The sequence below is a fragment of the Sceloporus occidentalis genome, unplaced genomic scaffold (assembly GCF_023333645.1).
Source record: "Sceloporus occidentalis isolate IW3139 unplaced genomic scaffold, rSceOcc1.0.p SCAF_4, whole genome shotgun sequence".
Taxonomy (NCBI): Eukaryota; Metazoa; Chordata; class Lepidosauria; order Squamata; family Phrynosomatidae; genus Sceloporus; species Sceloporus occidentalis.
In genome coordinates, this window is record NW_028316984.1 from 62,402,817 (window position 1) to 62,430,033 (window position 27,217).

Genomic DNA, 27,217 nt, shown 5'->3' on the forward strand with positions numbered 1-27,217 from the left:
ATCCCAGGATTCCATAGGATGGAATCTATCCAGAGCAAAGTTAGAGAAAGACCGCACTCTTCGCTAGGATTTAGAGAGTGCCAGGGCTTCTTGTCAGATCAAATATATAGTAATCAATTTTGTATAAAAATAACTATGAATTAAATTAATAAAGAGCTGTAATTTACACCCTCCTGGTGATTTCCTTCCACAAAATACCAAAGAAAGCCTTAATGCTTCTAAATTGCTCCCACACATATTCTGTAATTCAATGGATTAAAAAAGTTTGCAAATTTTAATTCATCTGTATTAAAAAAAAAACCCTCAATTTTAGGAAATGTTGATTAAAAAAATCTCATGTAGCATTCATCTCTGAGTGAAGTAATCTGAGATGAACCTCAGAAATGTCTGGTAGGCTCAGCTAATTCCTGATCAAAACTACTAATAAAAGGACTCCCCTGACAAAGCTGATTCCTGTCACATTCTCCAATTCTCCAATAAAACACCTAGAGTGGTGGTATTATTACTTGGAAACCAAGTCCTTTGAAAAATGGTTAAAGGAGCTGAAGGTAAGATTAAGGGAAGATGTGACAGCTGCATTTAAATATCTGAATGGCAGTAGCACATCAGCCTTGCTCTCTGTTGCACCAGAGAGATGATGAGAACTACGAATGGAAAATGCAAAGAAAAAAGTTTCAGAAAAAAATTCAGAGAAAAAAATTCCACAAAATGTAGGACTTCTTGACTGCAGAGCAGTGAAACAGACAGCCTGGGAGGGTGGTGGGACTCTCCTTCTTTGAAAGTCTTCCAATAAGAGTTTGGATGGCTATCTCTCAGGAGTACTTTAGTTGTATTCCTGCATGGCAGAGGGTTGAACTAGATGGCCCTCTTCATTCCTTCCAAATATATGATTCTTTGATTTTAAAACTTTTAATGGGTTGAAGTTAAAAGCATGAGATGCTGACTAACACACATTCTCTCTTTCAAAATTAAGCTCCAATAGAGGATTGTTCCTAAGCAGACCAATGTCTAGCATTTCTAACGGCTGCTTGAAATTACAAATGAAAGAAAGAAGGGGAGAGGAAGAAGCTATAATGGTGCTGAAGGAGGTTCCTTCTTCCGCCCCTTCTCATCATAACTGCATTCATCAAAAGGTAAAGGCTACAAGCACCTCCTGAATGCTTCCCAGGAGGTTCAGCTCAATGAGACTGTGCACTGCAACAATACCTTGTAATTATGTTTCCTTGTCATCTCTTTCTCATATTAGAAGAACAGGGTAGGATACTCTTTCTCATGTTGTGGAGCAGCTGCTGTAATTAGTCATAGCAGGTTCAGATATCTTTGTTAATGTTTTCTGGCTCTGTTCAGCTGTACCCATGACAAACCCTAGCATTCATCTTAACGTTTTCCCAGCAGATTTCTCTACCTTTTGTTACATTTTCTGGATGCACAGTTATATGCAAGATGGCATTAATAAAAATTTGATAAAGGTAATTAGTCATCACTACCTTCTGCCTTTGCATAAACAACATGCAAATCCCATACAGAAGACAGTTAACTGAACAGAATCTGGACAAATTTTAATGACAATTTGAGAAAGACAGAGAGGAAATCAGAGTCTATTGCAGGAGCAATACCTGCAATACTTATATCAACCAATTACAGTTATCAAATTGAAATAATGGAACTTGGTGTTAGCCTGATTATGTAGCTCTGACATTCTGGTATCTAAATGAGATCAGACATCCTTTCAATGAAATTTCTTCAACAAGTCAAAGACAGAATGGACTGGATTAAACCATTAACACCTAGAGACTATCATATCATAAAACAGGTGCAGTAAGCCCTCCGTATCCACAGATTCCTTGTCCATGGATTCAGCCATCCACAGCTTGAAAACATAAATTCTAAAAAGCAAGACCTGATTTTGTCATTTTATATAAGGGGCATCACTTTCCTATGCCACTGTATATAACGTGAGTATCCACAGATTTGGTCCTGGAACCAAACCCCAATGGTTAACAGTGGATACCCAACAGCGGTCTTACTACACCTTTTATTGCAAACATATAGAAGCAGACATGTTTTTCATAGGCCAGGGATGAATAGCTGTGGCCCTCCAGATATAGTTGGACTGCAACTAGCCACCATAATAAATGATGAAAGATGATGTGATTTGCAGTTCAGTAATATCATACTTTGGACATATTATGCGACAACATGATTCATTAGAAAAGATAATGCTTGGTAAAATGGGAGGCTGTAGGAAAGAGGATAACCACAGGTGGATAGTCTTAATCAAGAATGCCACAGCCCTGAGTTTGCAGGAAATGTGTAGAGTTGCTGATGACAACTCTTGGAAGTCTCTTACAGGGTTCCCATAAGGTAAAGCCAATTTGGCAACAATCAACAACATTTGGAGGGCCACATTTGCCCATCCCTGTCCAAGACAATCACTACTGGCACTTGCTGAAAGGTGGCCTCTAAGGGTCTACATGGTTTGGTGGATGTTTTGATCAGGTCCATCTAAATGGTGGTGCCAAGAAATAATAGCCTTTGCCTCCAACCAACAAGTGCACCTTTGCAGAGATTTATAATCCACCAGAAGTCCTGATGATTATGGCTATTATCCTGAAGTACAAAAAAAGATTACCACTATTACTTGGTACATAAGATGAAAGCATATGACATTTTATTTTAAGAAAACCAGCCATCTGTAAACAAAACTTGAACAAAGACTTCTATAGCACAATACCAAGTGAAAACAAGAAAACAGCAATGTGATTAACTTAGCATAGAGGCCTGTTTCACCCTCAATTTACAGAAAGGCTATTTTAAATGTGCATTGTGATAACTGTCTAGTAGTGCCCAGCTGGCAATTCTTTTACTTCAGCAACAGCTACCAAGGAAAATCAACAAATAAATAGCTTTTCTAGGTGTTACAAATCCACTCCTATGTTATATTAAAGGACTCATAGATCCCATTTATCCTATTACTGTTGATACCAAAGATCTTCACTGAGTACCCTAGATTTCATTCTTCCGTAGTAAATTCCCCAATTTCATAGACAAAAAAAGTGTTAAACCACATTTATTTTAAGCTTTTAATTTGGATAAATGTGATTTATATTTCTCCAAATTCAAAAGTGTAATAGAGGGCAAAGAGCAGAATGGAAAAACACTTTCTACAGTGATAAGTAAACAGAATAAAACTGGAAGCACATTGCTGACTTCTGCAGTATAAAAACACACTTATTCCCAGTACTGGGTTTTCAATTTATCTGATTCATTAATAAATTAAGCTCATCATTTAAATTTAGATCAAGATGGTAAAGTCAGATACCCAATTAAGCAAAAAACAAATTAACTGCCGATAGATGGTCAACTGCAGCAATGTTCCACATATACGTATGTGCAGATGGTGTGAACTCTTCTTTTATCTAAGTTTAACAGTTCAAACATTCAAGATACAACATACTGAATCATTCTATCTACAATAAATCCTATTACTAGGCGCTATGGGAGGTTCGCTTTCCCAAAAGTGCAATCTTCTACACATTCAGCAACACAGAAGCATTGGATTAGACTGCAAGAGTTCGGAACTTAATTTTTTTCACTTGTTTGTCTGTACATTTGGTCAAGGTAGCAGTTGGCTGCACTCAAAACTTGTGCTTTATCATCAGCAAAACACCCTCACTTACTCGTACACCAAAGCAACAGTTTATGATTAAACAACATAACAGTTCAAAAGCAATCTCTTCTAGCTACAGGATGCCTCTTGACTTATGAATCTGAAGAAAATGGGCCTTCAGACATAGACTGAACCACCTCAACATGAAATGAAAGTTTAGTTAATTGCTTCAAACATGAGAATTTTAGGGACAACTATGCAATCTGTTAGCCATAAAGGGGAAAGTTATTATACACAGCCAGCCACTGAAGCATTACTGAAAGCAAATCAAGTGGCACAATTTATACATTCTTGTCAAAAGACGCAATACTGTATTTATGTTCAAAACCATGAAAGTCAGTACCTAAATACATTTTGGCCTAGGTTTTGAAAAAATGATACTTAGAAACACCCTTTGTAAAAATTGTTTTCAAGCGTTTGGTCTAGAAAGCACAGTTGGAAATATTCTAGAGAAGGGCATGGGGTGGGGTGGTGGAGACCAAAAGTAGCCAATACATGCCTGCCTAGCTCTAACTTTGGAATCCCTAGATGGAAGGTGGGTTTAATTATGCCATATTTATTCTGAATGACATATCTTGAGTGTCTAGCATACCCTTACCCTTACCATAGAATCACAGAACTGTGATGTAGGAAAGGACTTTAAGGGTCATCTGGGCCCAGTCACACCACAAAATTATACTACTACTATTCCACTTTAAATGCCATGGTTTCATCCTGGGATTAGAAGTTGAGGAAAGTATTTAGAATTCTCAATCTTCTGTTTTCTATGTTAAACATAACTAACTCGCTCATCCTTTATTATATGGTTTGGTTTTTATCATCTTGATTACCTTCCTCTGGACATTAATGAATACATTAAAAAGTCTTTGGCCCAACATAGAACTTTGGGCAATACTACTGGATAAGAAATCAGTCCATTGCATGTGAATAGTTGAAAACTGATAACAGCTTGAAAGATGTGAAAGCATTTTTGAATCAAAGTTTCAACAAATCACTGTTGTTAATTGCTATCAAGTCAACTTCAACTTATGGTGACCCTATAAATGAAAGACTGTCAAGTCACCTAATTATCAACAGTTCTTGGTTTTGCAGATTCAGAACTTTGGTGTCCTTGATTGCATCTATTAAACTACAATGTGATCTCCTACTTTTCGTACAGCTTTCTATCTTATCAAACATTTTTGTCTTTTCTAATGACTTACATTATCTCATGATATGTTCAAAGTATGACTGTCCCCATTTAGATATCTCGGCTTCTAGGGAGAATTCAGGTTTCATTTTCTCATAGATTTACATCTAGACATTATTTTGAAAATTAATTATACAAAGAAAGGGCAAGTAAGCACTCCACAAAACCACCACCACCGGTTATTAAAGAGTTTTCAAAGGCAGTTGTAGAACCCTGTAGGAGTCTAGTTATAATAAATGTCTTGTAGGAATGTGCTCTTTGGAGGGTTTGAAGAATATGACTTTTAAACTTGTTAGCAGTTCCCCTTGGATTTATTTACATTTTGGTTTCAGTCATTGGACTTTAAAAAATCAGTTCTACAACTGAGGAACAGAGTAAAACGTGCACTAAGTTCAATACATGCTTTCCCCCAAAACTCTCCAGAGAGCAAGTTCGTAAGTTACAGTAATTTATGATAGACAGGTACTAGAAAATCATGGCTATCCCTGCTGAATAGGAACAAGTGCAGCATATGTAAGAGTTATTAACATGGGCAAATGGAAGAAATAGGAACTGGAAGTGAATACACTTATGATAGCTCTTGAGGGCAGCAATCTGCGATCAGTTTCTTGATTTTGAACTAAAATTTAAAATATAGCCTGCTAAACTTGAAATGAAGAGGAAAATATTAACACAATAAAACACCCCCACACCCCACACACAGTCAACCCGAGCAGTATAAAAATATGCAAATAGTGCACCATTCACATCCATGATTTACAGGGGCAGTTTACATTTAACTCCACATAGAAATAAAGAGATAAATCAAGTGATGAACTGCCACGAGTGGACTTGACACATAAAGCACTTTTACCCATGAGTTACTTGCTGAGTTAGCACTAAATTAAAGTATATCTGGCAAGATTATGAATTAACGACAGCAAAAAAAGGCCAAGCAAGACAGCTAAGCAAATCTCATTGGCAAAGAAGAGGAGACTAAATACTTTGGAAGGGGAAGGGATGAATACCTATTGGACCAGTTTTATATTGTAGTAGTTGGTGAGTGGAAGTGTAGTTCTTTCCCTGATGTCTGGAAGTACATGTACTAAATGTGTGTAGAAGCAGAGGGATCACACCCAGATTCTTTATCTTGTTCCCCACATGTGAATTATTCTTTGTAAATACAGTCATGACATGGGACCTTCAAACTTTGGATGCTTGATCTGAGATTTTGCAAAATGCAGGTCCCCACATGTACAGAGAAAGCCAGTCTGTACAAGTTGTATGCACATAAACTCTAATCATGAAATAATGATAGTTAAATGGAAGTGCGGTGCAGGAAGACAAGTGTGTATAAACCTTCTTCACCAACCTTGATTATTTATATATACTTTTCCAGAGCTTTTTATGAAGGATGATAGGATATAATCCTCATTGTCTCCAGTTTCAGAACCACAATCCATATCATTTAGTTTGGCTTGCTAGGACAAGGTCCTTTAGTAGGTGGCACAGTGTTTGTAGAACACCATTCCAGAATGTGTGCATGCGTGTTATATTGTCTTGAAAATCCACTTGTTTCAATCTGCTTTTAGGTGAGATGGGCTTTTTCTTAAATTCATTTCATTGTTTAAACTGCTGATTCCCTTTTGGTTGTTTCAAGTTTGTTTTATATGAGTGCTGAGTTGTAAAATGTTTTCAAATTGCTATTTTCGTTTGTTACTATAATGAGATGCTTTGAGTATTTTTAAATGTTTTTATTTATTCATATCTGCTGCCTTGGCAGGGGTTTGCTGAAATAAATAAAACATATCTATGATAATAAATGGCTCCAGAATATATTGGGGGGGGTGTGTGTTATTATTTCCTCCAAAGCCTTTTTAAAAGTATTTGGTTAAACAGAATATGTACTATTGAAAATATCCACTCTTGTTTACATACCCTAGAAACTTGTCAGCATTCAAAGTATTAGGGAAAAACAGTGAAATGTCCCTGATTTCATTTATATAGATACGTTTTAAAGAGGTACGCTACTGGAACAGTTCCTGGCCAGGTGTAGAGAAACAGCTGGCCAAGGACATGCATGCCATAGAAGGAGTCTGATCTCCATCCTAAATTATGCCCATAAAAATGGTAGGCTGAAGCTAGCAACATCAGCATGGACCAAAATCAAACCAAAGCACTCCATTAGTACAGTGGAGCCCTCCATATTCGCTGGGGTTAGGGTTGCAGGACTCCTATGAAACTGAAAAATGCAAATAAAAAAACCCCTTTTTTTAAACCTGAGAGAACACCTTTCTAGGAATCTCTAGGTACTCCAGCACAACTATATGGTCACAATATCCAGCAGAACTTGACCACAGAACCGCACTGGAAGCCCTATAAATGTGTAGAGAAGTGTTTTCTCTAGGAATCTCTAGGTCTCGCAGTGTAATTCTATGGTCAACTTCTGGTAGAGTCACACTGGAGGACCTAGAGATTGCTAGAGAGAATATATTACTCAAATCCATGAATAATCAGCTCCTCACAAGTCAAAGCCACATATATGGAGGGCCGATTGTACCTCTTTGTGGGGATACTTTTCCAGTTCCAGTTTTTGGTACACGTGGGATGGGAGACCAAGCTGGATTTCCTTACCTATCAGGGGCTGAAAATTCCTGCTGCACTGACAAATTTGTTAGATTTTGGCTATTTGATGGCATAAAAAATACCTCAAATTTTCTTCCAAACAAGGCATGCAGATTATGCAATGTACTTTTAAAATACAATCATGTCAGTGGGTGGTGGATCACTTTGGAGGTATGCTGTTTAAATGCTTTATGCGTCCTAAGAGGCCGGAAGCCACGCCAAAGTCATGCTCCAGTCCTAAGGACTAGAATGCAGATTTAGTGCAGCTTCTGGCCTCTTAGATGCATGTATCATATAAACAGCATACCTCAAAGTGACCCAAAGCAGCTTTATTTTGGCCTGTCTGTTCAGGCCCTTAGGTCAGTACCATCCCACAGTCATTCTGTGCAACACATCTGGATTGGAGAGATTCAGCCTAAATTGGTACCCTTCCCATTCATATATTTGATATGAGTTGGCACATTAATAGGATGAATGCACGCTCATCTTCTTGTTGGCTTTCTGTGGTTTTCAAAGGTGTCCTAAAAGAAACTATATTTGTTGGCCTGTAAAGCATCCAGCTGCAATTATACATACCTCCCACACCACACTCTTCAAAAAGCACATAATTCCGCCTGTACATCTTGAACATGGAGCTGTAACCAGGCTGAAATTCTGGCCTGTAAGCTGCTCTTTGCTAAGAGCTAATGTATCTCAAAAGAAATATGCCACACAGAATTGAAATTCCTGAAAAATATATATCCTCCTTCACTAGCTCAAATGACTACTGAATATGGTGTTGATGCAGAGACATCTCCATAGCAGGGAAATGAATAAATGAACTGCCATCGCCGCTGTTATCCTCTTTATTCCATTGTGTGTTAAAAGTGGTGCTGGAGGAATCACTATGACATTAGACAGTTAAAAATGCCCCCCCCCCCACACACACACACAAGGAAAGCAATAGTAAAAGATAGAGAAGGAAAAGATTGAACACTGTGTCCTAGTAACAATTCAAGAAAAATGCCACATATGCATAATGTGAGTCTGTCTGTCAGTCTTTCTACAATTTCTCTGTCAGTCTTTCTACAATCTGTCTTGCCAAGTGTTTTGACTGTATGGTATTGTTCTCTGCCCCTCTCAGAGCAGTGCAGCTGGGAGAGTTAATTCTTTCTGTAAAGGCTTTCCAGCTTGTGATAGCTTTCAGAAAGTGCCTAAAAAGAAGTAGACACATACAGTATGAACCACTCTGCAGACACATTAGAGTAAGTGAGTGTGTGTGTGTGTGTGTGTGTGTGTGTGTGTAAACCCAGTTTAGAGATGTTTCCAATATCTTGACTATACCACCATTCATGTCTTATACAGTGGACCCTTGTTATACGTTGGGGTTTGGTTCCAAGATCGCCTGTGGATAACAAAATCTGTGGATGCTCAAGTCCCATTAAGTATAATGACTTAGCAAAATGGTGTCCCTTCTAAAAAATGGAAAATCAAGGTTTGATATTTGAAATTTATACTTTTTTTGAACATTTTCAAACTGTGGATGCTTGCATCTGTTTATAAAAAATCTGTGTATAAGAAGGGCCGACTGTATAGCATGTTATAAAGTGAAATTTTGAAAAAGAAATATGAATATTACAAGCCCAAAGCTTTTGAGACTTTGGAAATGGGAAGGGGAGGATCATGCAGCATTACTTTGCAAGAGCTTTTAGTGTGAAGGTACAAATGACCATCCAAAGAACCACGCTGCCAAGTAAGAAATCTGTTATTTTATCCAGAGGTCAGTACTTCTTAATTTCTTTCATTCACTAGTAGGTTTGCTTAGGATTGCAGCTTAATCGGGGGAGTGGAGGATATTACAGGTATTTATAAAATATCTGAGTAATCTGGATAGAGAGGATAGAACTTTTTCTCCCCCTCCCTTAAGTGGGAGGGAGATATTAACTATATTCCCAATCAAAGTATCTTGGTTAAAACCAGCTTATAGACAGAAATATTGAGTTGGAATAGCTTGAATATAATGAGGGTAAATGAAAATAGGTGGACACATAGGGATGCCATATCCCGCCTGTAGGTGGGGCAATCCCGCTTTTGGCAGTGCCGGCCCGGTCCCGGTCCGGTTTCGCGCCAAAACCGGGACTGCCCCGCCCGCGGCCACCTCCGCCCCCGCGCGCACCTTCTTTGTGGCCGCAGGGTTCTCCAAGGCCTCGCTGAGGCCTGAGAGGGCTCTCTGCGGTCGGAGCTCCGGCCGCGGAGACGCTCCCTCCCGGGCCCCAGCGAGGCCTTGGAGGTGGCTCCACGGTCGGAGCTCTGGCCGCGGGGTCCTCCAAGGCCTTGCTGAGGCCTGGGAGGGCTCTCTGCGGTCGGAGCTCCGGCTGCGGAGACGCTCCCTCCCGGGCCCCGGCGAGGCCTTGGAGGCGGCTCCACGGTCGGAGCTCTGGCCGCGGAGACGCTCCATCCTGGGCCCCGGCGAGGCCTACATATCAAAATGTAGGACTTTTAAAAAGCATTTTGATATGTTGTCCTACATTTGTCCCGGTTAGGAGGTCTTCGCTTATGGCAACCCTATGGACACAGTACTTGTAAATACATTGTTAAATATTTTCCATAATCCCCACCAAGAAATAAATGTGCTCACAAGCACAGCCAGTGATATTAAAAGCCAACCTGTCCCTGCTCTCTGAGAGAGGAGGCCAGAGGGCAATTTTGGGTGGCTAGTGGCCATTTTATATAAGGGACACCATTTTACTACACTGTTGTATTTAATGGGACTTGAGCACCATAGATTTTGGTATCCATGGCGGGTCCTGGAACCAAACCCCAGGGGATACCACTGTACCACGCATACTAGATGCCCTTTCTTTGTAAATTTTGGAATAATGTACCTAAATCAGGGCTAGGCAACAGACAGGGGCTAGGAACCAAAGTCTCCCCACCACTGTTAAGAACCTTAGAAGGCTGCATCACCACTGCTGTCCCTACCTATTTTTTTAAATAGAAATTGTAATGTTTTCCCTCAAAAGCCCCTTCCCTGTACATTCTAGTGGCTATGGAGGAAAAAATTACTATGGATTTAGCCTCCTCCACTATTTTAAAGCACAAAATGAGGAAGATGGTTCTCTTCCCATTTGGAAAAGTCCCTCTCCTGGGGCTAAAATGTCTCACAGGAGTAGGGTTGCCATAAGTCTGGACCTCCAAACCGGGACAAATGTAGGACAAATGAAGGACAAAATTTTCAAATGTAGGGCACATTTTTAAAAAATGGAGGACACACGGAAAAAATTGATGGTTTTAAAAAATGTTAATATAAATACATGTTTCTTAGGCATGATCAAAATGGAGGACATTTGGGCATTATTCCTAGACAGATGACAGAAATGTACTTTCCCTTTCTGGCCACCCCCCTCCCCCCTATTCCAAACAGCACATTTGGGCATTGAACATGGCTTTACTTAACATGGCAATCATTTGCATATTTCAGAGGCTTATTCCATAACCAAACTCTTTGGGTTTCACACTGAATATGTCAAGGTGATTTAACAAGAAGTGGGTTTGCCCTCGGATTCAACTGTACTTCTCAGAAGTGTGTACTTGGTCAAGGGACTTTGTTTTTTCTTCACTGCGCATGAGTTTGTAAAAATCAGAGCAACTTACATTGGTCGTGCCTCATATCATCATCATCACTATTCTCTTCCTCCTCCTCCTCCTCTTCTTCCTCCTTGTCCTTCCTCCCTCCTTCCTCCCTTCCTCCTGCTTTCCTCCCTCCTTCCTTCCTCCCTCCTCCTCCTCCCTTCCTTCTTCCCTCCTTCCTCCCCTTTCCTCCTTCCTCCTTCTTTCCTCCCTCCTTCCTTCCTCCCTCGTTCTCCCCCCGCCCGCGCGCCAAGGCAGGAGGCAGGCAGCCACCCACCTCCACCTCAGCCTCCTCCTCTGCCTCTGCCTCCCGGGCCCCCAGCACGGAGGCGCGCCAGGCGGAGGAGGCGGTGGGTGGCTGCCTGCCAGTGCCTGCTGCCTTGGTGCGCACACACGTGCACACAGGGAGCACCAAGCCAGGCAGGCACCTCTGCCTCCTCCTCCACTTGGCGCAGCCTGCAATGGAGGAGGAGATGCGCCTCCTGTGCGCGCCTGCGCCACCCTCCCCCGCCTCCCCCCACGCACCGCCTCCTCCTTCGCTTCTGCCACATGGCCGCACGGCCTGGAACGGAGGAGGAGGAGGAGGTGGGTGGCGCGGCCGCGCGGGGAGGCAAGGAAAGGTGGGTTGGCGCCGCACGGGCCCCGAACTGGGGGCTGGGGGCCAAACCAGACCGGGACCAGGAGGGGCCCCCAAAAGCGGGTTTGTCACGGGGGCCGCCGGGTTATGGCATCCCTACACAGGAGCCCCCAAAGTGAGTAGAAATTGCCTGGGCCCATATTGAATAAATATTTCACAAAATGTTTGGGAGCCACATGTGGCCTGTGTGAAATATGATGTGCAATATCCACCCCTGACCTATGTGAAGCAGGCTTACACAGAGACAGACTACTGGAGATAACTAGACAAATACTGTTTTTACTGGATCAACCATTTTTTGATGTTAAATTGCCTTAATAGGGAACTTTCTTTCAAATGCAAACAATAGTTTTTGAGAAGTAATTTTCTTCAGGATCAAAGTGAGAAAGAAAAAAAAAACCCATCCTGTCCATGCCTGCTTTCATTGCAACACACATAAAGAAAAAAATAAATATTTTTAATTTAATGCATTTTGAGCATGAAGATACATTAGAGAAAACTAAATATTATCCACATAACGGTGATAATTCAGTCCTTGTCTCTGAATTATTCACTCCGGTGAATTTATATAGATATTTAAAAGCATGGTGAATGGGATAGAACCTTGTAGCATTCCACATACTAAGGGACTTGACAAACCACCCTTTCGGAATGGTGTCCTGCCATCCCTTTCAGCGCTGCATCAGGGCTGTGGCAACTGCATGGCACTGCCCCAATCCAGCATTTTCCTGGTGCCAAAAGCACTGGCAAAAAGGCACCCTTGCCACTACTGTGGTGGCTTTTTGGTGCTCCTTTGGTGTCGCCCCTAGCTGTGCGTTTGGGCATGCAGCGTGATGCCAATGTGGGGGTGGCTGGCGTGCATACACCACACCCCCACGCTGCCACCACACCGGCATATAACACCAGTCTGTTTAGCCCCTAAAACAGTAAGGACCAGAATCACTGTAGCACTATTCCTCTTAGACCAATGACTCCAAGTGTGCCCCTCAAGAAGCAACTCTCTCCTTCCAGCCTCCAGCAAAACTTATTTATCAGGGTGACTGAGGTTGTTTTCCCCCCATAAAAGGTAAAGGTAAAGGTAGTCCTTTGACATGAATGTCTAGTCATAACTGACTGTAAGGGGTGGTGCTCATCTCTGTTACTAAGCTGAAGAGCCAGCATTGTCCATATGTGACTCCAGTGGTCATGTGGCTAGCATGACTGTACTGAACACTGTAACCTTCCTACTAAAGCCACACCTATCTATCTACTTGCATTTGCATGCTTTCAAACTGCTAGGTTGGCAGAAGCTCAAACTGCCAACCTTCTGATCTTCCAATCATCAGAATTGGAATCTTAACCACTAAGCCACCACATCCTTTCCCCCCTGTCCCACATGACCAAGACTGAAATCTGGTTAAATGGTTCTAAATAAGTTGTTGTTGTGTGCCTTCAAGTCATTTCTGACTTATGGCAACCCTAAAGGAGAACGAGTTTTCTTGATTTGTTCAGAAGGGTTTTGCCTTTGCCTTTCTCTGAGGCTGATCCCTGATACGATAATGTAGGAAAATAAGGATTATAACATACTGGCGATACATATCCAAATTCCTTGTGCTGATAAAACACATCAGTGGTCCTACTAGACCATGTTTATGCCAGCCACTACTAGTCAGTGTTTTATACAGGAGTGAGTCTTTGTTCTTAGAAAACCATTCAAATAGCAGAAGGACTGTCCATATTTGTGGATTGGGCTTGTCTTCTGCTTCTCTAGAAGGCAGAACCTAAATGGATTCAAATCTTCCTGGCAGTAAAAGCTATTCAACAGTAGAACAGATGACCTCAGAAGGTGGTGGACTTTCCTTTATTAGAGATTTTAAAGAGAAGTTGGATTGCCATCTGTTAGGCATGCTCTAGTTGTGGATTTCCTGCATTAGCAGATGATCTCTGGGGTCCCTTCCAACTCTGCAGCTCAGTGCTTCCACAGCACTGCTAGCCAAGATCCTTTTAATTGGTGATATATGGGACCTTAATACATACACATACTGAGAGATATTTTAGAGTGAGGAAAGAGAACTACTTCAATAAGGAGGTTGCATGATAATTGGTTTAATTTGTTACAGCTTGCAATATGTTCAGAAGTTTGAAAGTAAATCATACAAATAAGCCTGCCAATGTGGATAGCTTTTCAATTTAGATTACTCTCTTCACCTTTGTGAGTTTAAAAAAGCCTACTTAATGAAGAAATATGTTAGACTGAGTGTTAACTAGTTAAACATATAAAATATTTTCCACCTGGCAGTAAAGTAACTGAAAACCCAACTGAAGCGACAGACACATATTTTACCCAGATCACTGATCTTTTTAAATACAGCAAGAAAAAATAATGAAGAAAAATGGTATAATAATTCTTTTCTCTTGATCTTTCATTATAGACTAGGAATCAGAACACTCTACTACTAGCTCCTACTTGCTCTTCCCAGTTATTTCTAGTTTTTTGATATAATTATTCATTAATTGCACACTATGATAAGATCCTCACTGTTTTGAAACATTCTCCCTCTGGCCTTCATACTATTAAAGACCCTGACTGCCTGCCAAGAGCGTAAAATTAAAAATCAAAGCACTACCTCAGAAAGGTTTAATATGTGCCACATCGAAAATGTTTCTCCAGCTTACAGCCTTGTAATTGCATCACCAGCTTAACAGCACAATCTCCCCCAGTGTTTTGAAATGTTTTCCTTTGAAATTTGAGCCAGCTAGGAGCAGAGTTCTTGTTTAACACTCTGATTTACACTCCGTGTATGTCAAAATCCCGTGTGCCTTCTATGTCCTTTCCCAGCTCACATCTTTTGATTTGGTCCCACAGGTAAGCCATTTTGGCCGATTGTGTCACATAAGCCATGCAAAGAAGCAGGATATGAACATGTGGCAAGGGGGGGGGGGATAGAAAGAGAATACAGTACATTTGTTCAAGCATTATCATCTCTTCATCCAATTTGATTTTTAAAAAACCCTTGCCTTTTCTACTATTATAGAGTTATCAGCGGATACCTCAAATCTTCAGGCATGCCCCAGAGTGACATCTCTCAGCAAAGTTTTGGACTCTTTCCTTTTCCATCTTGATCCCCAAAACTGCTCATAGCACACTGAGTTTGCCATTATATCTACAAGAGTTCCAACCATATCTTCCTTAGGCGTGGGATGAAACGGAACCGAATACAAGGCAAGCTAGCATGCTGTCCTACTTCTTTTCAATTTCACTAGTGTTACTTCTTGGATTTTCTCTGCTAGTTGACAGAGAAAAATGGAGAGGTGTGGGACTAAGTGCAGATAGTGTACTTGGATCCCCCTCACCATCTGACTCAAATTATTGTTCCTGTGGACCATTAAGTCATTTCTGACTTATGGCAACCCCAAGGTGAACCTATCATGGGATTTTCTTGGCAAGTTTCTTCAGAAGGGGTTTGCCCTTGCCATCTTCTGAGGCTGAGAATCTAATTAGTCAGGAATAATTATTAGAAAGAGGTGACTGTCATGTGACCCATATCATTTTAGGGCTCTAAATCCTCATGTCTGACATTAAATTATTATCCAAGATTATCTTTTGTTGAAAGTAGCTAGTGTTGTTCTAGATACAAGTGAGAGTCCATACATCTGAAAAAATTGTTACCTTGGCAATTCTCTACCTTTTACATGCTGTAGAGCCATTCTTAGCCATTTGTCTTGTTACAAAGAGATGACAATAATGCAATCAGGATACAATACTGACAATATAAAGATAATACAGTCCCATCCTAGCCTGTCCCAGCCACTCATTTTGCATCAGTTAAATTTCATCACAATCTCTTCACTATAGTTTTACCTATTTTGGGAGAAAGGCAGGAGATAAGAAAATAAATAAATAAATAAATAAATAAATAAATAAATAAATAAATAAATTTACTGCACTAGATTATCACTGTCATGACTTTGAGCACTTTTACCAACAGAATCAATAGCAAGATAAGGTCTTCATAATCAACCAACCTTTCTACACTATTATCAACAAATAATTGGGTAAGAATATTCTGATACAGTTTTTAATACCTTTGGTTAGAATGTCACTCATTCTACCCATGATGTCCAGGAATATGAACACTATATTTTGTTCTTGGAAGTTGTCACTTAGTTGGGTTGATCACAGGGATGGAGTTTGTTTGCTGTAGAGCAGAGTAATCCATTACTTCTTCAGCATCACCATATATATTCACCTGGACTGTGCTAACGCTTCCAGCAATGTTCTGACCATATATTAAAGGTTGCTCCCAGGATTTATAAAGCATACCGATCATAACTGCATGAAAATATCTTGAAATTTCAAATACTACTTAATTTACAATTCAGCAAATGATCCACTAGGTCTAATCTAATGGGGACTAGGACTTGTATTTAGGCCTTGGAGTTTCAGCAGTAACTCACGTTCACATTTAGTACCAACTGTACAGATCAAAACAGTATCATCATCATTGCCCAGGATGAGTATTTGGTTAAAGTCAGGGACAGAGCAGGGAACAAAGCTTTAGATTAGGGACAGTTAAGGGAACAAAGCTACTGTATCAATGTTTGGCACACAACCACTGGGCTAACATTTAAAGCTGTGCAAATCATATCTGAAGCAACTTGTCCCTAATTTGAGTAAAGCTTTACAAGTAAGCATGTTCATTCTATGACTTACAGTAATATCTTTTGAAATACAGGAGGAGCAGGATTCACTTATCACAATGGCCTGTTACAGACAGCCAAAATAAAGCTGCTTCGAGTCACAGTGGAGGAATGGTGTTTGAATGATGCATGCGTCCTAAGAGTCCAGAAGCCACACCAAAGCTGCACTCCAGTCCTTACGGCTGGAGCGTGGCTTTGGTGCGACTTCTGGACTCTTAGGACGCATGCATCATTGAAACACCATACCTCCACTGTGACTCGAAGCAGCTTTATTTTGGCTGTCTGTAACAGGCCAGAGTATCATTCATTTTAAGTTCTTTGCTGCTGCTGCTGCTTGCTGCTGCTAGAATCATAGAATTGGAAGAGACTGCAAGGGCCATCCAATAAACACCCTGACATGCAGGAAATTTAAATCAAAGAATCCCCGACAGATGGTCATCCAGCCTCTGTTTAAAGACCTCTAAGGAAGAAAACTCCACCACATTCCGAGGAAGTTTTTTCCACTGTCGAACAACCCTTACTGTCAGGAAGTTCCTCCTAATGTTGAGGTGGAATCTCTTTTCCTGCAGTTTGCATCCATTGTTCTGTGTTCTAGTTTCTGGAGCAGCAGAAAACAAGCCTGCTCCCTCTCAATATGACATCCTTTCAAATATTTAAACAGGGCTATCATATCACCGCTTAACCTTCTCTTCTCCAGGCTAAACATACCCAGCTCCCTAAGGCGTTCCTCATAGGGCATGGTTTCCAGACCCTTCACCATTTTAGTTGCCCTTCTTTGGACATGCTCCAGTTTCTCCACATCCTTTTTGAATTGTGGTGTGCAGATCTGGACACAATATTCCAGGTGGGGCCTGACCAGAGCAGAATAGAGTGGTACTATTACTTCCCTTGATCTAGACACTATACTTCTATTGATGCAGCCTAAAATCACATTGGCCTTGTTAGCTGCCGCATCACACTGTTGACTCATGTTCAACTTGTGGTCTACTTGGACTCCTACATCCCTTTCACATGTAGTTTCATTTAGCCAGGTGTCCCCCATCCTATATCTGTGCATTTCATTTTTCCGCTAAGTGCAATACCTTACATTTCTCCATGTTGAATTTCATTTTGTTAGCTTTGGCCCAGCTTTCTAGTCTATTCAGGTCATTTTGAATTTTGTTCCTGTCCTCTGGAGTATTAGCTACTCCCCCTAATTTGGTGTAATCTGCAAATTTGATAAGTATGCTCCCAATTCTGTCATCCAAGTCATTGATAAAGATGTTGAATAGCACTGGCCCCAGGACAGAGCCCTGTGGGACCCCACTGGTCACTTCTCTCCAGGATGAAAAGGAGCCATTGTTGAGCACCCTTTGGGTTTGGCTGGTCAACCAATTACAGATCCATTTAACAGTTACCTTGTCTAGCCCACATTTTACAAGCTTGTTTGCAAGAATGTCATGGGAAACCTTGTCAAAGGCCTTACTGAAATCAAGATATACTATATCCACAGCATTCCCTTCATCTACCAAGCTGATAATTTTATCAAAAAAAGAGATCAGATTTGTCTGGCATGACTTGTTTCTCTGAAACCCATGTTGACTTTTTGTGATTATGGCATTGCTTTCTAGATGTTCAAAGACTCTCTGTTTAATGATTTGCTCTAGAATTTTTCCTGGTATTGATGTCAGACTAACTGGACGATAATTGTTGGGATCTTCTTTTCCCCCCTTTTTGAAGATAGGGACAATGTTTGCCCTCCTCCAGTCTGCTGGGACTTCTCCTGTTCTCCAGGAGTTCTCAAAGATTATTGCCAATGGTTCCAATATTATATTTGCCAGTTCTTTTAACACCCTTCGATGTAGTTCATCTGGTCCTGGAGACTTAAATTCATTTAGATTAACAAGGGCGGGTTACAAACGGCCTTCAAGGGGCTGTTTTCCCACCGCCGCCATTCGCTGCGTAGGGAAGCCCCAGCGGCCAGACCGCGAGGCTTCCCCGTGCAGCGAAAAAGGAGCGCCGAAATGGCGCTCCTTTTTGAAACGCGGAAGTGGCACCGTGAGGGGCGGAGCACGCCCTCGTGGCGTCACTTCCGCTGTGACACATCTGGACACACAGCGTCCAAGACATCAAAATGGCGGCGCCCAGGTGGATGGGCACCGCCATTTACGACGCGCTCCGCGCGTACTGGGAGAAAGAGCCGTGAGGAAGGTAAGAACCTTCCTAACCCTAATACGGCCCTTCCTAAGTCTAGTACGCGCAGAGCGCGTACTTTATAGCGGTTTGTAACCCGCCAAGATATTCCTGTACTATGTCTTTACTTATTCTGTGCTGAATTTCCCCTGTTCTGTCCTCTGTTCCATTCTCCTCAGGTTGAGCACCCTTTTCCTTTTCTGAGAAGACTGAGGCAAAGAAGGTGTTGAGTAATTCTGTCTTTTCTCTGTCTCCTGTTAGCATTTTGCCATCTTCTCTATGCAGTGGCCCTACTGTTTCCTTCTTCCTTTTGCTGCAGACATATCCAAAAAAAGCCCTTTTTATTGTTCTTAACCTCTCTAGCAAGCCTGAGTTCATTCTGTGCTTTAGCTTTTCTGATTTCACCCCTACACATGCCTGCAATTTCTTTGAATTCCTCTTTGGTGATTACCCCATTTTTCCATTTCTTAAACATGCTCTGTTTAAAACTTAGCTCATTTGAAAGTTCCTTAGTCATCCATCCTGGTTCCCTTCTCCTTTTGTGTTGTGTCTTTTAGACTGTAAGCCTGAGGGCAGGGATCCCTCTAATTAAAAATAATAATTGTAAGCCGCTCTGATAGCCATTAGGGCTGAAGGGCGGGGTATAAATACCATAAAATAAATAAATTAATAAATCTCCCATTTTTCTTTCTCATTGGACCTGTTTGAAATTGTGCCTTCAGTATCTCCCTTTTGAGAAACTCCCATCCATCTGGAACTCCCTTCTCTTTTAGTATTCCTGACCATGGGATCACCTCCAGTATTTCTTAAAGTTTACTAAAATCAGATTTCCTAAAATCTAGAATGTGTGTCTGATTATGCCTGGCTTCTCCTTTCCACTGTATAAAAAACTCCAGGGGAACATGGTCACTTCCACCTAAGGATCCCACCATGTACTCCATTAACTAGATCATCCCTGTTGGTTAGGATCAGATCCAAAATAGCTGACCCCCTTGTTGCCTCTTCCACCTTTTCAAATTGTCTCGAAGGCAAGTGACGAATCTGCTAGACCTCGAGGATTTGGCTGAGTTTGAATTCCAGCAAATATCAGTTGAAGTTACCCATCACTACTACATCTCTCCTTTCTGAGTGTGTGATCATCTGTTCTGTGGTCATCATCCAATTCCTCAGTCTGACTTGGGGGTCTGTAGTAGACTCCCACAATAACATCCCTGTTGTTTCCCTCCCCTTTAATTTTTATCCAGATGCTCTCCACCTGGCTTCCAGGGTTGATGTCCTGGATCTCTTCACTGGTGTAAATGTCCCTGATGTATAAGGCTATTCTTCCTCCTTTCCTGTTTGGCCTGTTTCTCTTTAAAAGTTTATACCCCTCTATTCCTACATTCCAATCATGAGACTCATCCCACCAGGTTTCAGTGAGGCCTATTATATTTGCTTTGTTGTGCTAGGAGTTGAAGTTCATTTTGCTTATTGCCCATGCTCTGTGCATTAGTGTAGAGACATCTAAGACCATGTGTTTCCTTTACTTGCTGTCTGTGCAAGTTCTTTTGCCTCCCACTTTTGGCTCCTTGCACTGTTTGCCTTGTTCCCTCTATGACAGTTTGACTATTTTCTCCAGAACTTTTGCCTTCCAGAATACTGTCTCCCTCCGCCACATAACTCAGTTTAAAGCCCTCCTGATCAAATTCTTGAGACTATTGGCAAAAACGTTTTTGCCAACTGGCATGAGATGCAACCCATCCTTTGCCAGAAGTCCCTCCTCATGGAACCGCAGCCCATGATCCAAGAATCCAAAACGTTCTTGGTGGCACCATCTGCGGAGCCAGTTGTTCACATCCGCTATTTTCCTCTCCCTTCCTGGACCATGCCCTTTGACTGGGAGAAGAGATGAGTTGACAACCTGTGCATCCATTTCCTTCAGCTTCCGACCCAGAGCCTCATAATCCTTTCTGATATTCTGAAGGCTGTGTCTTGCAGTGTCATTGGTTCCCACATGAACCAAAAGAAAGGGGTGATGGTCAGTAGACTTTGTGCCTTCAATTCACTACTGACTTATGGTGACTTTAAGTTGAACATACCATAAGGTTTTCCTGGCAAGTTTCTTCAAACTGGATTTGCCATTGCCATCCTCTGAGGCTGAGAGAGTGTGGGTTTCATGGCCAAGCAAGGATCTGAACCCTGATCTCCAGAGTCATAGTTCAATGCTTTATATCAAAAATGATATAAATCCACTTCCAATTGTCCAACTCCTGGTGTGTCCACCTCTTCCACCCATGGAGTCATGGGGTGAAAAATGGGCTCTGCTCCCTCCATAGTTGCCTACCCCTGGTTTAAATTGCATTTTAGTACATAATTTTTTAAACAACAACAACAGAATGCTGGCTGTTGGGTGTTATATAAACCTTGTAATTATGGACTCTTTCACATGGAGTCACCGTTCCCAAAATGCCAGCAAAATGTTCTTGAAGGGTTCCTGAACTGCAAAGGTGGGATAGCCAGTCACACTTCTTTACTGTCATTGAGGCATCCCGCTTCTCTCCCATTGTCAAAGCATTCACAGACGTTCCTGTTATTCAAAAAATGGCTGCTCCACAAACACCTTGACAATGAAAGAGAAGTGGGATGCCTCAATGACGATTAAGAAGCACGACCAGTTATCCCACCTTCACGCTTCAGGAACACTCCAGGAACTTTTTGCCTACAATAAGGCTCCATGTGATAAGGGCCTATGTGTTACTAAAACAGTTACAATGACTAATATAAAATGAAAAACAAATATTATCCCACATAACATTAAAAGGTAACATAACTTAAGTTCAAAACTCACTGCAGAAATCATCTACTTTGAGACCACTTTAACTGCCCTGGCTCAGGGAATTCTGGGAACTGTAAATTTATGAGATATTTAGTTTCTCTGTCAGAGAGCTCTGGTGCCACAACAAACTACAATTCCCAGGAATCCCTAGCATTGAGCCATGGCAGTTAAAGTGGTCTCAAACTGGATTATTTCTTTGGACCTAAATTTTATAACTCAGGAATAGAGGAATATATAATTATGTTATTTAGTTTAAAAAGAATTACAAGTGACTCATTCTTATAACTAGATACATCTAAGCTTTTTCCTCCTGCTTTTTCTTTCTTAATCACTACAGCAATATCATAGGAAGTCTATTTACCAGATCACTAATAAAAAATATCAAGTACTAATGTTGTTCATATGTTACCTTGAGATGTCCTGAAAGATTTTTCACAGTATATATCGGCAATGACATCTATGTTTTGGAATACATCCAGTATTTAATCGAAAAGGTACATTTCACATTCAAAGAAAGGTGCATGCAATTTCTCTAACAATAGACTTGAAGTTTACAGTGTAAACACCTACAAATTATCTTTGACAGATATTTCTGGATGTGTCCTCTCTGATACAATCAATGAGGTGACTTTTATGGGTTAGATATTTCTTACAAGGGATGTGTCAGAGTAAAAGTCCTAGCACAATAACTTTTTGTTCATGTGCTATCTTTTCATGTACTTTCTGACCTCTTATACTCATATTTCTACCTGCTTTTTTTCATAAGAGATTATGTCATGTGATTTCAAATTTCAATTACAGTCAGGAAAAAGCACCTTGGATCGTACAATGTCATCTCTGACCCATAGCTGCTACATCTCCAAAGCGTGGTGAGGGCATCCCTTTTCATTGATGGGGAAACCCATCAATACGCTCCCAATGTTGTTGCAGTCCCATTCGTCCTCAGCTGCAGGATGTCATTGCCATGCAATAGTGGCAATCACATGATGTCACAGTCACCTACTCTCCTCTTGTTTCCCCCTACCCTCACTATTCCAAAGAAGACTGTTGTTTTTTTTTAAAAAAAAATCTATTCCTTTTCTTTTCCTTTCTAAAAAACTTAAATTATATTAGCATAACTCTGGAACTGCATTAAAAATAAAAATTAGAAAACCCAAAGGCATGCCTCGTAGAGCATAGGTCAGGGAGACAGGGCTATGGGGTAGTGCAAAAGAGAGTGCACTGGCAGAAACATCCACAGATGTGTGGTTGCAGAGATGTGTAATAATGGCTAATCTCAAACTGGTATGTTTCCACCTGCATTAACTAACCCAACTGAGGCAAGAATGAGGCTTGTGTGGAAATGTCCCTAGAGTAGACTATGAAGTTTATCGCACTGAAAAAAAGAGACATACCTATTCCATTTTACAGTTGCTTACAGGATGCAGCTGGGAATTATCGCCTGGAAAATGCCACTGATGCTGCCACCCGAGTGCATCCCATCTAAATCCCGGCTCCCAGCCATGCTCAGCTGACCGATTTGCAAAGTTGGGAGCTTCCTGTCTTTGAAAAGTGGCAGGCTAAGAGCGGCTAGCAGCTGGGATTTAGGCGGGATGCATTTAGGCAGTGGCATTGGAGGCATTTTCCATGCAATAATTCCCAGCTGCATCTGGTAAGCAACTGTAAAACAGAAAAGGTAAGTTGTTGTTGTTGTTTTAATGTGATAAACTCTTAAGAATGGAGAATCTATGACTAATTATTACTGGACATTCTGGGTGCAGCTGCTGAAAGCTGCAGATGAAAACATCTGGAGGACAAAAGGTTTCCTGTCCCACTTGTAAACCCTTCTATCCTCCCTCCCTCCCTCCCTCTTTCTGGATAGGCAAAGCTCTTACTGCACAACTTTCATCTTAGTAGCCAGAAAACCTACCATTGTAACCCTAGTATTCCTTAGTGCATTATGACACATTTAATACATGTGTTTTATGGGTACGTGGACTGAACATATCATTTTCTCCTAATCTTATAAAAACTAATGCTGAAGGATATTTTCTACCTCTCCCACATAATTCCAACCTTTTCAGTACAGATTGGTTTTTATAGGTACCAGGACTATACTGAAAAGGTTATGCCACTGTGGTTGACTGAACACTAGTATTTGAGTTGGGCCCTATGGAGGTTCAAATTTAAATTACAGTCCAGAGATGGCTGGCACTGTCCTTCAGAGCCAAGTTCCCATCTGTAAAGCAGAAAAAAATAATTACGAGCCAGGACTGGATGGTCCTATAAATAATATGAAAAGCAACTGGGGAGCCTTCTCCCTCTAGAAATGATCAAGTGAAGTATTTCTTTTTCTACGTTAACCTTTCTGATGTGAAACGGTTGAATGTTTACTAGATTTCTTGAAATACATAAAACTGAGATATCTAGCCATATTATGGCTTATCAGCATAGCCCCGTCTATTTTTATTCAATGCTTCTTTTGAGAATAAACTTAATGAAGAATTATATCCCTATTCTAGAGGCAGAGAAGTACAAGGCTAAAAGCACAAAGCCCTGTATAGGCAAGAGAAAATGTTTTAAGCAATATCACAAAAACATGTGTGTAGAATTCATCATATTCTCCTTATTAAAATCTTGTGACACAAATGAAAATAGAAAGATGCGTCTTAAGTATGAAATATTCACAAAGACAGAAAAAGAGAGTGGGGGAGGGGCAATTTAAATGAAAACCATGATGAAACAGTAAAATAAAGAGTAATTGAGAGGGATTAGAATTCTGTAAAAATATTTGAATATTTTTTTCCAAGTACTCTATACCATGAAACAAGTTAAAGAAGTTCACTGGCCAAAGTATAAAAGAGCAGCATTTTAGTACAAATCAGGTAAGATCTGCAAAGAGCATTTATATTTACTATCAATGTAGCTGTGTACAATATCAATTTAAATGCCACTTCAGAAACATTCCCAAAGCACAACTGAGCAGCCTATTCTTCATCAACCACAGCGCTAGCACTCAAGCTCACTTTATTAAGACTGGCAGTGGATATTAAAGTAGAAAACTAAAAGACAGTTTGAGTCCCTTCTTAGAACTTTCCCAACATTGGTCAAAACCTTCCCTTCACCTCCTTTCTCTTTTGCATCCTTTGGGAAAATATTTCACAGCTCCTGCTGTGTTAGAATCTTGGAGCAGTATCATAGCTGGTCACTGGCAAGAAAAGAAAATGGTCCTTTTATACCTTAAAGAAGAGGGATGTGGCTATCAGAATATGGGTATTCTGGTTCCACAGACATAAGGACTATTCTGAATCTTCTTGCTGTCTACAGTTCCATCTGACTATGTAGTTACACTACGCAGTTTTGATACTAGAATTTCCTTTTAATATCAAAGGGGATAATAATAATAATATGCTATTCTGGGATTAATAATTTGATGCCATACCTAGAATTCTCTGTTAGATGATGATGATGATGATGATGATGATGATGATGATGATGATGATGATGATGATGATGATTTTATTCACTTATATCCCACCTTATATCCCCAATCCTATATTTGTGCATTTAATTTTTCTGCCCTAAGTGCAATACCGTACATTTCTCCGTGTTGAATTTCATTTTGTTAGCTTTGGCCCAGCTTTGTAGTCTATTCAGGTCATTTTGAATCTTGATCCTGTCCTCTGGGGTATTAGCTATTCCCCCTAATTTGGTGTCATCTGCAAATTTGATAAGTATGCTCCCAATTCTGTCATCCAGGTCATTGATAAAGATGTTGAATAGCACTGAGCCCAGGACAGAGCCCTGTGGGTCCCCACTGGTCACTTCCCTCCAGGATGAAGAGGAGCCATTGGTGAGCATTTGGGTTCAGCCGGTCAACCAATTACAAATCCATGTAACAGTTACCTTGTCTAGTCCACATTTTACAAGCTTGTTTGCAAGAATGTCATGGGAAACCTTGTCAAAGGCCTTACTGAAATCAAGATATACTATATCCACAGCATTCCCTTCATCTACCAAGCTGGTAATTTTGTCAAAGAAAGAGATTAGATTTGTCTGGCATGACTTGTTTCTCTGAAACCCATGTTGACTTTTTGTGATTATGACATTGCCTTCTAGATGTTCACAGACTCTCTGTTTAATGATCTGTTCTAGAATCTTTCCTAGAACTGATGTCAGACTAACTGGACGATAATTGTTGGGATCCTCTTTTTTTCCCCTTTTTGAAGATGGGGACAACGTTTGCCCTCCTCCAGTCTGCTGGGATTTCTCCTGTTTTCCAGGAGTTTTCAAAGATTATTGCCAATGGCTCCGATATTACATTTGCCAGTTCTTTTAGTACCCTTGGATGGAGTTCATCTGGTCCTGGAGACTAATTCATTTAGATTAACAAGGTATTCCTCTACTATCTCTTTACTTATTCTGTGCTGAAATCCCCTTAATCTGTCCTCTGCTCCATTATCCTCAGGTTGAGCACCCTTTGCCTTTTCTGAGAAGACTGAGGCAAAGAAGGTGTTGAGTAATTCTGCCTTTTCTCTGTCCTCTGTTAGCATTTTGCCATCTTCTCCACGCAGTGGCCCTACCGTTTCCTTCTTCTTCCTTTTGCTGCGGACATATCCAAAAAAATCCCTTTTTGTTGTTCTTAACCTCTCTAGCAAGCCTGAGTTCATTCTGCGCTTTAGCTTTTCTGACTTTACCCCTACACATGCCTGCTATTTCTTTGAATTCCTTTTTCGTGATTTCCCCCTTTTTCCATTTCTTATACATGCTCCGTTTCAAACTTAGCTCGGTTGAAAGTTCCTTAGTCATCCATCCTGGTTTCTTGAGACACCTCTGATTTTTCTTTCTCACTGGAACTGTTTGAAATTGTGCCTTCAGTATCTCCCTTTTGAGAAACTCCCATCAGTCCTGAACTCCCTTCCCTTTTAGTATTTCTGACCATGGGATCTCCCTCAATCCTTCTCTAAGTTTACTGAAATCCGCTCTCCTAAAGTCTAGAATGTGTGTCTGACTATGCCTGGCTTCTCCTTTCCACTGTATTACAAACTCCAGGAGAACATGGTCACTTCCACCTAATGATCCCACCACTTGCACCCCATTAACCAAGTCATCCTTGTTGGTTAGGATCAGATCTAAAATAGCTGATCCCCTTGTTGCCTCTTCCACCTTTTGGACAATGAAATTGTCTTCCAGGCAAGTGAGGAATTTGCTAGACCTTGAGGATTTTGCTGAGTTTGACTTCCAGCAAATATCAGGGTAGTTGAAGTCGCCCATCACTACTACCTCTCTCCTTTCTGAATGTGTGGTCATCTGTTCTAGAAAGGCATCATCCAATTCCTCAGTCTGACTTGGGGGTCTGTAGTAGACTCCCACCATAACATCCTTGTTGTTTCCCTCCCCTTTAATTTTTATCCAGATGCTCTCCACCTGGCTATCAGTATTGATGTCCTGGATATCTTCACTGGTGTAAATATCTCTCACATACAGTGCTATTCCTCCTCCTTTCCTGTTTGGCCTATTTCTCTTAAAAATGTTATATTTCCACATTCCAATTATGAGACTCATCCCACCAGGTTTCGGTGATGCCTATTATATCATATTTGCTTTGTTGTACTAGGATTTTTAGTTCATCTTGCTTATTTCCCATGCTCTGTGCATTAGTGTAGAGACATCGCAGACCATGGGTCCCTTTTACCTGCTGCCTGTGCAAGTTTAAGGGACCCATGGTCTGCGATGTCTCTACACTAATGCACAGAGCATGGGAAATAAGCAAGATGAACTCAAACTCCTAGTACAACAAAGCAAATATGAAATAAAAATACAGGACTTGCCTCAAATGCCTTCTCCCCATTCTGTATGGTG

The 27,217-nt window shown here is 40.9% G+C and overlaps 2 protein-coding genes across 7 annotated transcripts in view; one reads left to right on the top strand and one right to left on the bottom strand.

The window, feature by feature from the left end:
• The window catches only part of LYPD1 (LY6/PLAUR domain containing 1), a 117,639-nt gene that overhangs the window by 67,734 nt on the left and 22,688 nt on the right, over positions 1 to 27,217 (top strand). The window lies entirely within an intron of this gene.
• The window catches only part of GPR39 (G protein-coupled receptor 39), a 200,710-nt gene that overhangs the window by 32,841 nt on the left and 140,652 nt on the right, over positions 1 to 27,217 (bottom strand). The gene's annotated exons all lie outside the window — the stretch shown is intronic.